Source organism: Carcharodon carcharias, chromosome 10 (genome assembly GCF_017639515.1).
Source record: "Carcharodon carcharias isolate sCarCar2 chromosome 10, sCarCar2.pri, whole genome shotgun sequence".
In the NCBI taxonomy this organism is placed as follows: domain Eukaryota; kingdom Metazoa; phylum Chordata; class Chondrichthyes; order Lamniformes; family Lamnidae; genus Carcharodon; species Carcharodon carcharias.
Window position 1 is genome coordinate 149,082,308 of NC_054476.1, and position 14,886 is coordinate 149,097,193.

Genomic DNA, 14,886 nt, shown 5'->3' on the forward strand with positions numbered 1-14,886 from the left:
CAGGGGACATCACATCGGGCCTCCATGTCATCCAAAAGGTGCTTGAGCACTGCAGTCTTCCTGCCTTTCGGGGCCATGCCTTCTTTGCTGCAGTCCTGGGCTGGAAGTGCTGAGCCCTGCTGTACTTTAAATGTGGCGCCTGGTGTGAATGAAGTGGCATGGTGATGGCGTGGCTTGCAAGTCAGAGCCTGCCCGCCATCGAAACGGCATGTTTCCTGGAATGCATAAGTAATATGGCAGGTTTGGGACGAAATAGCGTGAAAACCGCAATTGCAGCCGGTGGGTAAAACATCATTTTACCTACCCGCTATCGCACTTAGTGTAAATCTGGGATGTTGTGAGGATATGATAAGGCATTATATAAATGCAAATTTTTGCTTTCTTTACAGATGCCAACTCTTGGGCAGGAATCAGATGGGGCTGATTGCATGATCTTTATAGAGTCCACTTGCTTTTCACTCTATTCATTTCAACCAAATGAAAATTAGACAGGTTCTGTAAAGGGAATGGGATCCCCCACCTGACAGAGTATCACCCTGGAAGTGAAGGCAAAACTCTATTCTGATGTATGTTTCAAGAATGTTCTTTTTTTTTGAGGACCGTGCGTTGAGTTGTAGAATCAACTTTGGTGTCTGTTTGATAGAGCTGATGATGTGGGATTCTGTTCAAATGACACTGATAATGAATAATCTGAAAGAGTTCACCATCTTCAGCTTTCAAAGGCTACTCAGTGCGCCACCGGCTGCTGGGCTTGCCTACTATTTTGCAATAGAAATGGTATAAAAGTCTCACCCAGAAGTGATTTTGTTGAGTATGGAAGGGTTCCGTATCAGGGCTTGTGATGAACAGCCAACTTGACGGGAGTTACTGCAGACAACCTGTTGTGTGATTCCCTGCATGTGTGAAGCACACCTCTGCATGAACTCCAGGATCTGCAACACAGCATTATTTGGGAAAATTACAAGCTAAACAAGTAAGTATAATATCTCACATGGAATACTGTGTAAGTACAATATTTTCTCAGACAATACTGTTTATCCAAACATCAAATACACAATATCATTGCTGCTGCCTTTACTGAAAACAGGGACTGTTGGACATGGAGAGGGAGTTTGGAATCAGTTAAAATGACAGGAGTAAATTTTTAAAAACATGTCACCTTATTCAATATGGGCTCATAGGCATCTATTGCATCCGTTAGCAGGCTCCACGAGTGGCCTGAAAATGACTCACCTGACAACTGTCTCTTCTTCTTTACGGAGAAGCTCCACCAAAAGCATTGTGGAGAATGTGCCTCAGCATTTTATGACAAGACTCATGATTCAGTACCCTGACAAATGCACTGCAGCATCACTTCTAGAGAAGAAATTAGTTTACTTTGATTCTAACTACGCACAGCAGGGCAGCAGAAATCGGCTGCCCCTTACTCCAAAGTGGCCTTGTTTGTTTCACTTTAATTTGTTTTGTTTAGATTCTTAGTTCCTATTTATTAAGTGGCTGAGCCATAACAGCCAGGAAGGTTGTAGGTTCAAATACCTATAGTGTTCTGAGTTAGCTGATCTAGGCACGATGGCACTCCAATAGACTTCAAAGGCAAGGCTAAGGAGGGAACATCAGCCAAGGCTCCTGCTCTTTATCACCATGCAACAGCAACTGTTGGAAATGCAATAGATGCAGACATCATGTGAGAGCAGGTCAGGCTACTATAACTGAATAAAGAAAGAACAAACTAGCAATTATGGAGTGCCTGCTATGATCTCAGGAGGCCCCAAAGTGCTTTACAGGTAATGAAATACTTATGTAGTATAGTGACTGTTATACTTTTTTTTTGGAAAAATATACTTTATTCATAAAATGTTTGAAAGGTCTCAAAATGGCCATCAAAAAAAGTGCAATCATGTTCAAGTATAGTGACTGTTAAAATTTAAAAAAAATATATACTTTATTCATAAAATATCTGGAAGAACATTACAAAACATTTCTAAATCGCAATCAGAAAAAGTGCGATCAGATTCAACTTCTACATATGGATCACGAGGTGCTTCAATACAATCAATAAATATTACAATCATTTCAATATGGTCATTACAGACAATCAGACAATGGTATTGGAGTTATCAGCATACATCATGTTGTACTCTGAGGTGCTTCAATACAATTATAATACAATTGGTATTCAATGCATATATTCATTGTGAGCCGTATAGCCCAAGGGGCTCTAAACAATTCCCAGTCCCTCAGTGCACTATGGCAGAAAGGTCTTAGGCAGTAACCTTTCCCCATTGAGCCTTTGTAGTGGCTGCCCCAAGCTTTAGTGCATCCCTCAGCACGTAGTCCTGGACCTTGGAACATGACAGTCTGCAACAGTGGGTCGGGGGCAACTCTTTGCGCTGGAAGACCAACAAGTTTCGGGCAGATCAAAGAGTGTCTTTCACCAAGTTGATGATCCTCCAGCTGCAGTTGATGTTTGTCTCAGGGTGTGTCCCTGGGAACAGCCCTTAGAGTACAGAGTCCTGTGTCACAGAACTGCTCAGGATGAACCTCAGCAGAAACCACTGCATCTCTCTCCAGACCTTCTTTGCAAAGGCACAATCCACAAGGAGGTGAACAATGGTCTCGTCCCCACCACAGCCACCTCGAGGGCAATGTGCAGAGGGGGTGAGACTGCTGGCGTGTTGGAAGGATCTAACAGGGAGGGACTTTCTCACCACCAACCAAGCTACATCTTGGTGCTTGTTGGGAAGTTCTGCTCGGGGAACCATCCCACAGGATCCACCCTCTCCTTTTCCCGCAGGGCCTCTAAGGCGTTACATGCCGACCACTACCTGATGGACATGTAGTCAAAGGTGTTTCTCTGCAAAATTTTTCCATGAGGGACAGGTGGTACGGCACAGTCCAACTACTTGGAGCGTTCCGCGGAAGCGTGGCCAGACCCATTCTTCGCAACACCGAGGACAGGAAGAACATCAGCACATAGTGACACTTGGTGTTTGCGTACCGAGGATCTACACACAGCTTTATGCAGCCACACAAAAAGGTGGCCATTAGTATGAGGGCAATGTTAGGCACATTTTTTCCCCCTTTATCTAGAGGCTTGTATATCGTGTCCCTGAGGACACGATCCATTTTCGACCTCCAGATAAAGCGAAAGATGGCTCAGGTGATTGCCATCACGCAGGAGTCTGGAATGGGCCAGACCTGCGCCACAGACAGCAACAGCGAGAGTGCCTCACACCTGGTGACCAGGTTCTTACCCACAATGGAGAGGGAGCATAGCTCCCACATGCCCAGTTTTCTTTGCACCATAGACACTCATTCCTTCCAGTTTCTAACTCATGCCCCAGTCCCTCCGAAGCATATCCCCAGCACCTTCAGGGCGTCAGCCCTGATGGTGAAGGGGGCAAAGGATCAGTCAGCTCAGTTCCCAAAGAACATGGCCTCGCTCTTCCCACGATTTACCTTGACTCCGGAGGCCAGATCGAACTGGTCGTAGATATGGATCAATCTGCGCACCGACAGAATCTGAGCAGAAGACCACGACATCATCCATGTACAGGAAGTCTATGACCTGAGTGCATCCATTGCCTGGGATCATCACTCCTCTTATGCCTGGATCCTTTCTGATGTACTCAGCAAAGGGTTCTATGCAACACACAAACAGGACAGGGGAGAGAGGGCAGCCCTGCCTGACTCCTGGTTTAATAGGAGATCTATCTGATTCCCACCCATTGATTGAGACTGCACTACTGATGTTAGTGTAGAGCAGTTGGATCCAGTTGCCAATTCCCTCCCCAAATCCCATTTTGGAGAGCACATCCACCATGTAGGTGTGCGATATTCTGTCAAAGGCCTTCTCCTGATCCAGGCTGATGAGGCAGGTGTCCACACCCCTGTCCCGCACATAGGCAATTGTTTCCCTGAGTAGCGCAAGGCTGTCAGAGATCTTACTGCCGGGCACAGTGCAGGTCTGGTCAGGGCGGATCACCAATTCCAGAGCGGACTTGACCCTATTGGCGATGACTTTGGATAGAATCTTATAGACCACATTCAACAGTGAAATGGGTCACCAATTTCTAATTTCCTCCCTTTCCCCCTTGCACTTGTAGATGAGGGTGATGATGCTTTTCCTCATGGATTCTGACATGCTGCCGGCCAGGAACATACTCTCGTACACTTCCAGCAGGGCTGGGCCGATCCAGTCCCACAGAGCCAAATACAATGCTGCCAGCAAGCCGTCCCGTCCGGGAGTCTTACTCTTCTTGAAGGACTCAAGGGCCTTGGTCAGTTCATCAGGAGTTAGCAGTTTGTCCAGGCTCTCCTGTATACTGCCATCTAAGACTCCAGGATAGAGGTCAGGAAGGACCGGGAGGCCATGCTACCTGTGGGCTTCACGTCATACAATCCGACATAAAAGGATTTGCTGATCCTCAAAATGTCAGACTGCGATGACTTTACTGAGCCATCTTCTTCCTTCAGGCTGCTGATCACAGAGCTCTCTCTGTGTACCTTTTGGAAGAAGAAACGTGAGCACGTCTCATCCTGCTCCACAGAGCGGACTCTGGAACGGAAGATGATCCTGGAGGTCTCCGAGGCAAAGAGCGAGGCTTGCTGGCACTTCACCTCTTGGAGTTCCACCTTGACATCAACCCCCATTGACCGCAGCCGGAGCAGGTTCTGCATGTGTTTCTGGAATCGGGACATTTCCCTTTGTTCCTTTCTAGCTTTCTGAACGCCTTTGAGGATGGAAAACTTCTTGATGTTTTCCTTGATCGCTTCCCACCAGTGTGTCAGGGACTCAAAGAGGGGTTTCACAGTTCTCCAGCCTTTGTAATCCTTCTTGAGCTCCTCAATGTTCTCTGGGGTCAGCAGTTGCACAACAGCTTCCATGCCCCCCTGCCAACCCTCTGGTCTTCCTCTAAGTGACAGTCAGCTAGAAGCAGGCAATGGTCAGATAAGAACACCGGCTTGACGTCGGTGGATCTGACTGCAAACGCACGGGACACACACAGAAAGTCTATCCTGGAGCAGATGGATCCGTCTGGCTGAGATCAGGTGTATCTATGCTGTGCTCCGTCTGCAGGGTTGCTGAAGACACCATGCAGCCTAGCATCCTTTACTGTTTCCATCAGCGATCTAGATGTAGCGTCCAATCTACTGTTGGCTCTGCCAGATCATCGAGCCGCATTGATGATGCAGTTGAAGTCACCACCCAGAATGACCGGCCTGGAAGTCGCCAGCCGCAGTTGGAACTGCTGAAAGACCTCCAGCTGCTCGCACTTTTATGCCGGGACATACACATTAATTAACCGGAGTGGAGCATTCTTGTACATTATACCTGCTACGAGGAGGTGCCCACCCACCACCTCCTTAACCTCGGAGACGGTAAAGTTGCCTCCCCGTAGCAGAATACCCAGGTCGGAGGAACAAGAGTCGTTTCCTCCTGACCAGATCGATGGCCCATGGGACCACCATCGTGACCATTGCCTGTAGGAGCTGAGGTGCGGTATCGCACACTCCTGCAGAACCAGCAGATCAGCTTTGACCTTGGCAAGGTAGTCCAAGGTCGCAACACATCGCATAGTAGATTTAACGCTACGCACATTTATGGATGCAATCATTACACCCATTTTGAAGCATTTTGTCGCTTACCAAACCTGTTGTCTTTGAGAGTTCCAGACCTTTGGTCTGCTCCTGCATACCCATAGTGTTCACAAATTGTCTCACTTTGGATGGGCTGAGGAAACTGTCCTGAAACACCCCATTGGAGATGTTCCGCTCAGGTGGCATCTGGGAGTTCGTGCAAGGAACGAGCTTTGAATTGTTCTCTGTTGGAGAAGTCTCTCCGATTCTCTCCCCCTCTGGGGCGTTGCTGCTCCCAGCTTCCTGGAGCTGGGGTGCGCTGAGTGCTTCACTGCTCCCAGATTCCTGGGACTGGGGTGCGCTGGCCTCTTCAAGTTGTGGGCAAAGTTGGGGAGCGCTGGTCCCTCGTGTCTCCAATGCTCTGGAGCCAGGTGTCTCGTCCTCCAACTCACTAGAGCTTGGTCGCTTCTTCTGTTGGTGCCGCCCTTGCACTGCTTTGTCCGAAGAGCAGCTGCCCTTGTCATCCGTGTCGGATGGGAGACACCTCTTGCCACTTGTCTGGGAAGTGGCTTGGTCTCTTCTTACCCCGTCCTTCTTTTTGGCTCTCTTCACCAGCTGCCACTCCCCCTGCTGATTTTCTGCTACTTCCTCCTCCATTGATTCGCTCTCCTGAGGAGTGGGAGGTTCAGGGGGCAGTGCTGTTGGTTGGCTGTCTGCTGCCTCAATCTTTTCCTCCACCTTGTCTCTCTCCATGTCCTCCTTTGTCTCGTTGTTCTCATTGGGGGCCTTGGTGGTTGGAGTGTTGCAAGTGTCCTTGGTAGTAGTGACACGAAGCGTTTCATCTGCTTCCCCCTCGTTGGCTTTGGCTGCCTGTGCATAAGTGAGGCAGCGTTTGGGGCAGTTCCTGTAGAGGTGGCCTGCCTCGCCACACAGATTGCAGCAGTTAGTCTGTTTGCAGTCCTTTGTCTGGTGCCCTTCCTTTTTGTCGTTCTTGCAGAGGGTGGCGCTGCAGTTGGCTGCCACATGACCAGACTTGCCGCATGAGCGACAAAGTTTGGGCTGCCCAGCATAGACAAGGTAACCACGGCTTTCCCCAATAGCGAAGCTGGAAGGAGGGTGGAAGATGGCTCCCTTACCATCGGTCTTGAGCGTGACGTTTGCATGTTCAAATCCCGAAGGCGTCTCTAACCTCGGTGCAGTTCCCAACCTTGTCGACATACCTGGCGAGGAAGGTGAACGCATCGGCGACAGGGACATAGGGGTTGTAGAGATGCACAGTCACCACACGATCCCGTTGCAACAGCCGAGCAAAGAGCGGCTCCACCGTCAGGATCTTCATCTCCGGCTGGTCTCTCTTCTCCTCGAACATCTTCAGGAGCTTGACGCAAGCTGCCACATGCTTGAAAGTCACGTTGAAACATCCAGCATTGGGGAAGTCTTGCAGGGACTTCAAATCCACATGCCTTCAACAGGATCCGCTTGATGAAGATGACCCGATCCATGGGTGCTCCTCCTTCACCGTCACCTGGACGGTGTTACGTACCCCACGGTATGGGGCTCGACCGGTTATAGCCATCGCTTCACGACTACATTTGATCTTAGCCAAAAGGCCGAGAAGTGACTGTTATAATAATGTAGGCAAGAGTGGCAACCAATTTGTGTCACAGCAAGGTCCCACAAACAGCAATGTGATAAATAACCAGGGAATCTCCTTTAGCAATGTTGATTGAGGGACAAATGTTGGCCAGGACATCAGGAACAGTTCCCTGTCCTTCTTCAAATAGTGTTAAGTCCATCTGAGAGGACAGGCAGGACCTTGGTTTGACAATGCAGAACTTGCTGTATTGCACTGAAGTAACAACTTAGATTATGCTAATGGAGGGTGTTTGAACCAACAATCTTCTGAGTCAGAGACGAGAGTGCTACCACTGAGTCAAGGCTGACTAACTTGTTTTGAGTGTCAAGTCTCACACATGAATAATATCCATGGGCAAATATTGGAGGACATCCTGCTGCCATCAGGAGTAGAGACAAGGAAATTCACAAGAAGGAAAAAAAACCTCTTTTGAAAAAATATATGTTCACCTCTCTTACATTTTCCCATACCACCCAATATTCCCTGGTCAGGCAAGTAATGAACCTTGTCGCTGTTAACATTACTATGTAACCAGCTGTTCAGGGATATACAACGGGTGTTCACTCCCTAACTTTTGTACCATCTTGCTGTGCCAAAATGCCCCTGCGCCTCCATCAACTGACCCAAGAACAGGACTCACTGTGGGGAATGGGCTGAAAAAGTGACTTCTAAACTACTACCAAACTACCAACAAACCAGTTAGAGTCAACTCTATTGCTTCATACCCGAATACTGCGTTCCTTGCCAGCTGACTTGGCCCAGGTACGGGGTATTCTTCCATCTTTATCATTCAGGCGCAGATCACCTCCAGCATCCAATAATTTACTGAGGATCCATTGATTGCATGAAAAAGCTGCTGCATGCACTGGAGTACTCCGATCTTCACATCGACTAGATAAAATGAATTGTTTTAAAAAAAAACAGATCAATCCACGGGTGTTAGTCCACCAAACCAATGTAAAATGGCTACTAAATTCCCTTTAGGATTTTGAACATTCCAAAAGTAGCTTATTAAACAGCCTTGGAGCTTTACTAAGCTGATTATCTGCTTAAATATTTGACTGAAGTTGAATAACATTTACTTGGAAAGCATTGACAGAGCAATGCATTGATTTTTAAGGATTGAATCCGGGTGGGCACCTTTAGATTAACTAATCAAAGCCATGAATTCTTTCTGCAACTTTCAAAATGCTCCACGTGTAAGCCCTACCATACAACCTCTACAAAAAATTATGTCCTGCAAATTTCCAACAAAAACTATTACAATTTGGAACACTGTGTCAATGAAAATTATGTAAATTATAGCATTCAGCAGGAAAGGAAAATAATTGATGGTGTTATTTTAATTTATTTTTCCATTATCATGTCATTTCACTTTATCCAAAACTGAGCCACCTGGTTCCTATCCTGCACCAAGTCCCACTTGCCCATCACCCCCATCCTTGTTAACCTGTCCCACACTGTGTATAATTTGTAATCCCTCATCTCCAAAATCCTGCCATGGTCTCATCTCATCCCACCATCTCTCTGAAACCACTTCCAGCCTTCAGTCCTCTGAATCTGACTTTCTGTGCAATTACTCCTCCCTTCACCTGACCTTTGATGCCAGGGTCCTCAGCTACCTTGGCCCTGCTGTCTGGAATTCCCTCCCTAGCATCCTTTACCTTTCCATTTCTTTCTCTCCACATTTTAAAACACTTCTCAAAATCCAACTTTCTGACCATGCTTAGTCACCTCTTCTAATTCTCCCATCATTTCTCAGCATCTTTTCCCCTGTACCTTTGTCTTCCAGCTCTGTAAAGCCATTTGAATCATTTTCCATGTTAAAGGTGCTCTATAAATAAAAAAGGTGTTTTCTTTTTCAAGCTGCAGTATTCAGGTAAAATACTTACTGGTTAGGGTTTGCTCCAAACTCCAATAAAACATCGACAACTTTGACAAGGTCCAGCAATGCAGCTATAAATAGTGGAGTCTGCCCCAAACTATTCCTAGTGTCTACAGCGGCACCTGGAAACACAAAACTGAAATCAGGCCTTGGAAAACTAAAGCTGTGATATGCAATTTCATTTAATATATTGATCACTTCCAGAGCAATGTTGTGTACTACATTATCTCTAAATCTGACGATAAAAGAATGTAATTCGTGATCCTTGGTATAAGATATCCATTATGTAGGTGTACTCAAAGCTTTCTCAATTAGTCTACTGACCCCCTAAAAAATGCTGCCCGTTTTCCACAGAATGAAAATATTGATGGGTACATTCAACAAAATAACAAATGATACATCAAAAAATTATTGGTCCTGATTAGCAGCCATGTTGATTTTGGCACTATATATACATTCAGTATTGTTGTTCACTTTCTTCCACAAACACCCTTTTCCCTCATTATAAGTCCATCTGTAGAATAGTCACATGGAGGATTTATAAATGATCACCTTCAATAGTGCTCGGGACTTGACAATTGGAATGTACAATTCTATCGGATGGACAGCACTTTTCATAATGGGCTACTTTTGGACAAAAAGTGCAAAGTTCTTGTACTACAGAAACAACAATCCAACGTAAGCTCAGAAAACAGCAACTAGGGAGTAAGTAAGAATAGAGGAGGTTGATTCACGCTCTGATTAATTTCCTGTTCACACTTTTCCCAGAAGGCCGACAGAGATTATGAACATAAAATCCATAATTCATTTCAATAATGCAACGCACAGTCTTGGACAGCTACTTGCTCTGGATGGCTGGCAAGTTTCAGGCAGATAGAAAGGTCGTATTCATCAAGTTGATGGCCTTTGAGTAGCAGTTGATTTTTTTCTCGGTTTGCATTCCCCTGGAACATTCCATAGAGCCTAGTGTTACACAGTTGCACGGGATGAACTTTGACAAAAAACGCTGCATTTCTCTCCAGACTTTCTTTGCAAACGCATCTTCCCGTAGAGAGCATGTTTGAAGGATGGGGTAGGAAGGGCCCTTCTCACCTCAGCCAAGCCAAGTCCACATTGTTCCACAGCTCTGGCGATGAGTTGGGGTGCTAAATGACTTTGACTGTCTGCCAAGGGAATCTCCTGATATGATCCACCTGCTCCCAAAGGGCTTCCATGCTAGCCACTGTCTAAGTAATTTCTGGTCGATGGTGTTTATATGAAGGACAAATGTTATGGCATTGAATGGAGTACTCCACAGCAAAGCTGAGTATAGCTTAACCGGTCAGCCACTGCTTCTGGCTATTTTATTTGTCTTGTTGTTCAGCCCAGCATAAAAGGATTTGCTGATCCTTGGCATGTCAGATGGTGAAAGGTTTTACAAATTTTATGAATAAAAGTATATTTTTGGAAAAAAAAATCATTGCCCCCTGGCTAGATCCTGTACAACCTCTATTATGATCATTACCAGTGGGTGCAAAAGTGCAGGATACTATACACCTGTAATGAGGCACCTATGAACCTGTGCAGAGTTATCAACAGGCTGAGAACCAGGAAAGAAAAAAGAACAGAAGATATAGGAGCAGGAGTAGGCCATACAGCTGCGTCGACCCTGGGTGGAACTTTCCCTGCCCGCTGGTGTCCGGCATACTCCGACGTGAGTGGACAATATGGCGAGAAGGCCAGAAAATGGTTTCACAGCATCTTGAAAGCAGTTTGCAATCGTCTGGTCAGCCTGTCATGGTGGGCTGCGTTTCCCGCCATCGGACTTTGGGAACCTCATTGTAATTCATCTGCACGTCATTATAAGGCCAGCCCACTGGAATCATCCCACAAATGCATCCATGAGGTCATGGATACCATCTTTGCGAGGGCACACAACTTTGTGCATTTCACCCAGGACCAAGAGAGCCAGGATGCAACAGCAATTGGATTTGCCCAGATCTCAGGTTTCCCACAGGTGCAGGGTGTGATCGATTGCACTCACATGGCACTTAGATCTCCGTCGCAACATGCAGTCAACTATGTCAACCATAAGGGCTTCCATTCGCTGAATGTGCAGCTGGTCTGTGACCACCACAAACACATCCTGCAGGTCTGCGCACGGTTTCCAGGGAGTGTCCACGACTCTTACATTCTCAGTCGGTCACAGGTCCCAGATATATTCCAGGGTCCACAGCAGGGTTGGCTCCTAGGAGACAAGGGCTACCCACAGAGGACGTGGCTGATGATACCTGTGCAACGGCCTCAGACTGCAGCAGAGTGAAGGTACAATGATGCTAATGCTGCATTTCGCAGCTTGGGGGAGCAAACCATTGGGATGCTGAAAATGAGGTTCTGGTGCCTGGACCTGTCTGCTGGAGCCCTGCAATATAGCCCACAGAGGGTGTCATGCATCATCGTCACCTGCTGCATCCTTTACAACCTGGCGCTGCAACGGGAAGAGGAGCTGGTTGAGGAGGAGATACAGGAGCTGGAGGTCTCCTTCACTGAGGGGGACGTTAATGGTGATGAGGGTGAGGAGGTCCTTGAAGGCAACGATGATGGTGGTGAGGCCTTTGCACTGGCCAGATGAGGCCGGCATGCTGGGGAGGCCCTCATAGTTGCTAGATTTGTGGAGGATGATGATGACATGCAGTGAGGAGACACCATAAGATCCTCACATTGCATCTATGAACGTTTGACTCCAGTCTGGCTAATGGCAGAGCATATACCCTCTATGATAATGCTCCCGTCATTGAGACACAGTCAAGGTCCTAATAGTCACTCGATTGCAGAAGGATGATGACGACATGCAGTGAGAATACTCCACAGATCTGCACAAAGCCCCTGAGAATGTCTGACTCCTGTCTGTCTGATGCGCTCTACAGTCAGGGTCATATCACGGAGACGCAGCCATGAAACTTTAAACGCACCTGATCCTTAGTCGGCCTTCAGCACCTGACCCCTTCAGGAGCACAGTGTCACTGGTCACAGATGCTGAAGAGATGGGGGCCAGCCCCACCTTAAAGTAGCTGAGAGCACACAGAAAGAATGACAGAACTTTGTGATACCTGCCCACGACATTCTGGCAGCAATGACAAGCACCGGTGAGGTGCAGCATCACTAATATGTCCAAGGAGTGTGGGGCCAGACCATTACTTTGGTCTGAAGGCTGCACATAGCACAGGAAGTCGGCCCTGGACTGAGACACATGCCTTTATCTTGTGCAGAAAGGTTTCACACCTAAATGACATGAACAATGCTTATCAGAATAAGGAGCCATAGGCAGGGAGACATTCTTGGGAGTTCATTTACAATAGTGAACATTATGTACAAGTGATGGCTGTGCAACTACATCTTCTTAACTTTCCTAACCCTGCCTTAGTGCCCGGCCATCCACAGCGGAAGTGGAGACAGCCTGCTGACTGCCATACCCTGTTGTCTGTGATGACTTTGGCGAGTGCCCTTAGGAGGGCTGAGACCTGGAGGGCCCCAGCCTGCTTTTGGAGTCCTGCTGTGTGGCAGTAGCACCCTCCTCAGCCTGTGGAGCTGCAGCTGCTGAGGTCACAGGAAGAGGGGACTCGGATGGGCCGGACATTCCCACAGTCACCTGGATGGATGGCCCCGGAGGGTACAACTGCTGATCCTCCTTCCTATGGGTGCCCAAAGGCCCCTGGCTTAGTCTTTGAGGAGAAGGGGTACCTGGAGTGAGATTGGTCAGCCCCGCACCCCTCTTGGAGGCTAACTATGACGTCAGCGATAGAATTCAGCCCACGCAGCGGTGCAGGAGCGACATCCTGGACCAAGGTCTTCATGGCAGCTGCCATCCTACCAGTGTTGACCTTGGTGCGTTGGCATGCCGGTGCTATCACATCAGCCTGAAGGTGGACGGACTCTTCTATTGTACCTTGCAATCTGAGGAGTACAGCAGACATCCCTTCCTGAAGTTCCCAAGCTTGCCCTTGCAGCTTGAGCAATTGTGACATGACTGAGTCCAGAGGTTCGTCATCTGACTCTGACTCAGCAAATTTCTGGTCTCTAGTGGTCCTCTGAGTGCCAGGCACCAGGGAATTCCCAGCCACCACTCGCTGTGGATCAGAAAGTGTGATGTGCTCACCAAGTTGTGGTCCCAAGGCTACTCAAAAGCTAGGTCCCACCGAAGTGTGTGTCTCTACACTGGTGGAGGGTGTGGGTCAGCGCTGTGACGGGACTTCAGGGAGGGTTTCAGCAGATTCTTCTTCTGAGCTTCCCTCAGGGCTTGATTGGAGACCCTGGGTCGTGGATTCTCTTGGCTATTTGGCAGGTGTGCCTGTGAAAGCAAGGAGAGGTAATCAGTGCACGGAGGTAGCCTGTGAAACAGGACACATCACTAGCACAACTAACCTAACCGTCAGCGCAGGGATGGTCCAGATCCTCGCTGGCCAGCAAATTCCTCTATTTTCAAAGTCCGTGAGGACCTTGATGTCAGGCATTCCTGCGCCAGTAAGCAACCGCTCCCTGTTGTTGTGCATCACCTTGTCCTGCATGAATAGAGGTAGAGAGACTGTAAGCAGGCGCCTGCCAGGCAGATGATAATTATGCCTGGCATATGCTGGTGATGAGTGGTTCCCATGGAAGTGACGAGGACGATGAAGGTGAGTGTGAGAGAGTGAATGGTGATGTCCCTTGAACAGGCAGTGAGTGACGGCATTGTGGATGTGTAATGGGTTTCTGAGTGTGTGAGTTGAGAGTGATGAGAAGAGTGACTTACACTGGCAAAACAATGGAGATCATTCATCCTCTTTCAGCACTGGTTGGCTGTCCTCTTTTGCAGGGCATTGGCACTGCCATCACCTCCCAAGCTGGATGTCACTGCCCCTCCTGCAGCTAGGGTAGGGATAGAGGACATCACGGCAGGCCTACATGGTGTCCAAAAGGTGCTCAAGGGATGCATCACGAAACTGAGGGAGCTAAAGTCATTTTGCCTTTTTGGGCCATCCTGCCTTCTGTGCAGCAGTCCTGGGCTGGAAGCACTGAGTGGTGTGCACATGGCTGCAATTTAAATGTGGCGGCCAGCGTGATGAAGCAGCGAGGTGATGGCGTGGTGGGCAAATGAGCCCGCCCGCCATGGAAAATGAGTGTTTCCCAGGTATGTATAATTAATACAGCGAGATGAAACGGCATGGAAAGCAGTCATTGCAGCTGGCGGGTAAAATCTTAATGCAAATCTAGGACAATTCCAGCAATCAACTGAATGCAAGGTCACAACAAACCAGAGCAGGTGTTAACCATTTAGCCTATGCTCCAATTGCATACAATTGGAGCTGATCCTCACTGCCCCTAGTATCACAGTAAACCACATCCATCTATTTTTACAAAGGTTAATGACAAACCACTCAGACTGTGTTCTCTTCCTCCAGCTCTCTACAAAGAGAGAGAAGGAACACTCATCAATGACAAACAGCAGCTGCTAAAAGCAACACCCAATGTCTGCTTCCTGCTCAGAAGAGAACACTATAAATCCTCCTTGTGGTTTGAGAGACCAAACACTCTAGAAACACTATTTTTAAAAATATGCTTTATTCATAAAATATCTGGAAGAACATTACAAAACATTTCAAAATCACCATCACAAAAGTACAATCAGATTCAACTTTTACACATGTATCACAAGGTGCATCAATATAATCAATGAATATTACAATCATCTCAATATGGTCAATGCAGACAATCAGACAATGATATTGGAGTTATCAACATACATCATATTGCACTCTGAGGTGCTTCA

At 47.5% G+C, this 14,886-nt stretch overlaps 1 pseudogene; it reads right to left on the reverse strand.

Annotated features, from left to right (window-relative positions):
* Positions 1 to 14,489: 14,489 nt before the first annotated feature.
* Positions 14,490 to 14,685, reverse strand: LOC121283751 (annotated as a pseudogene).
* Positions 14,686 to 14,886: the final 201 nt, after the last annotated feature.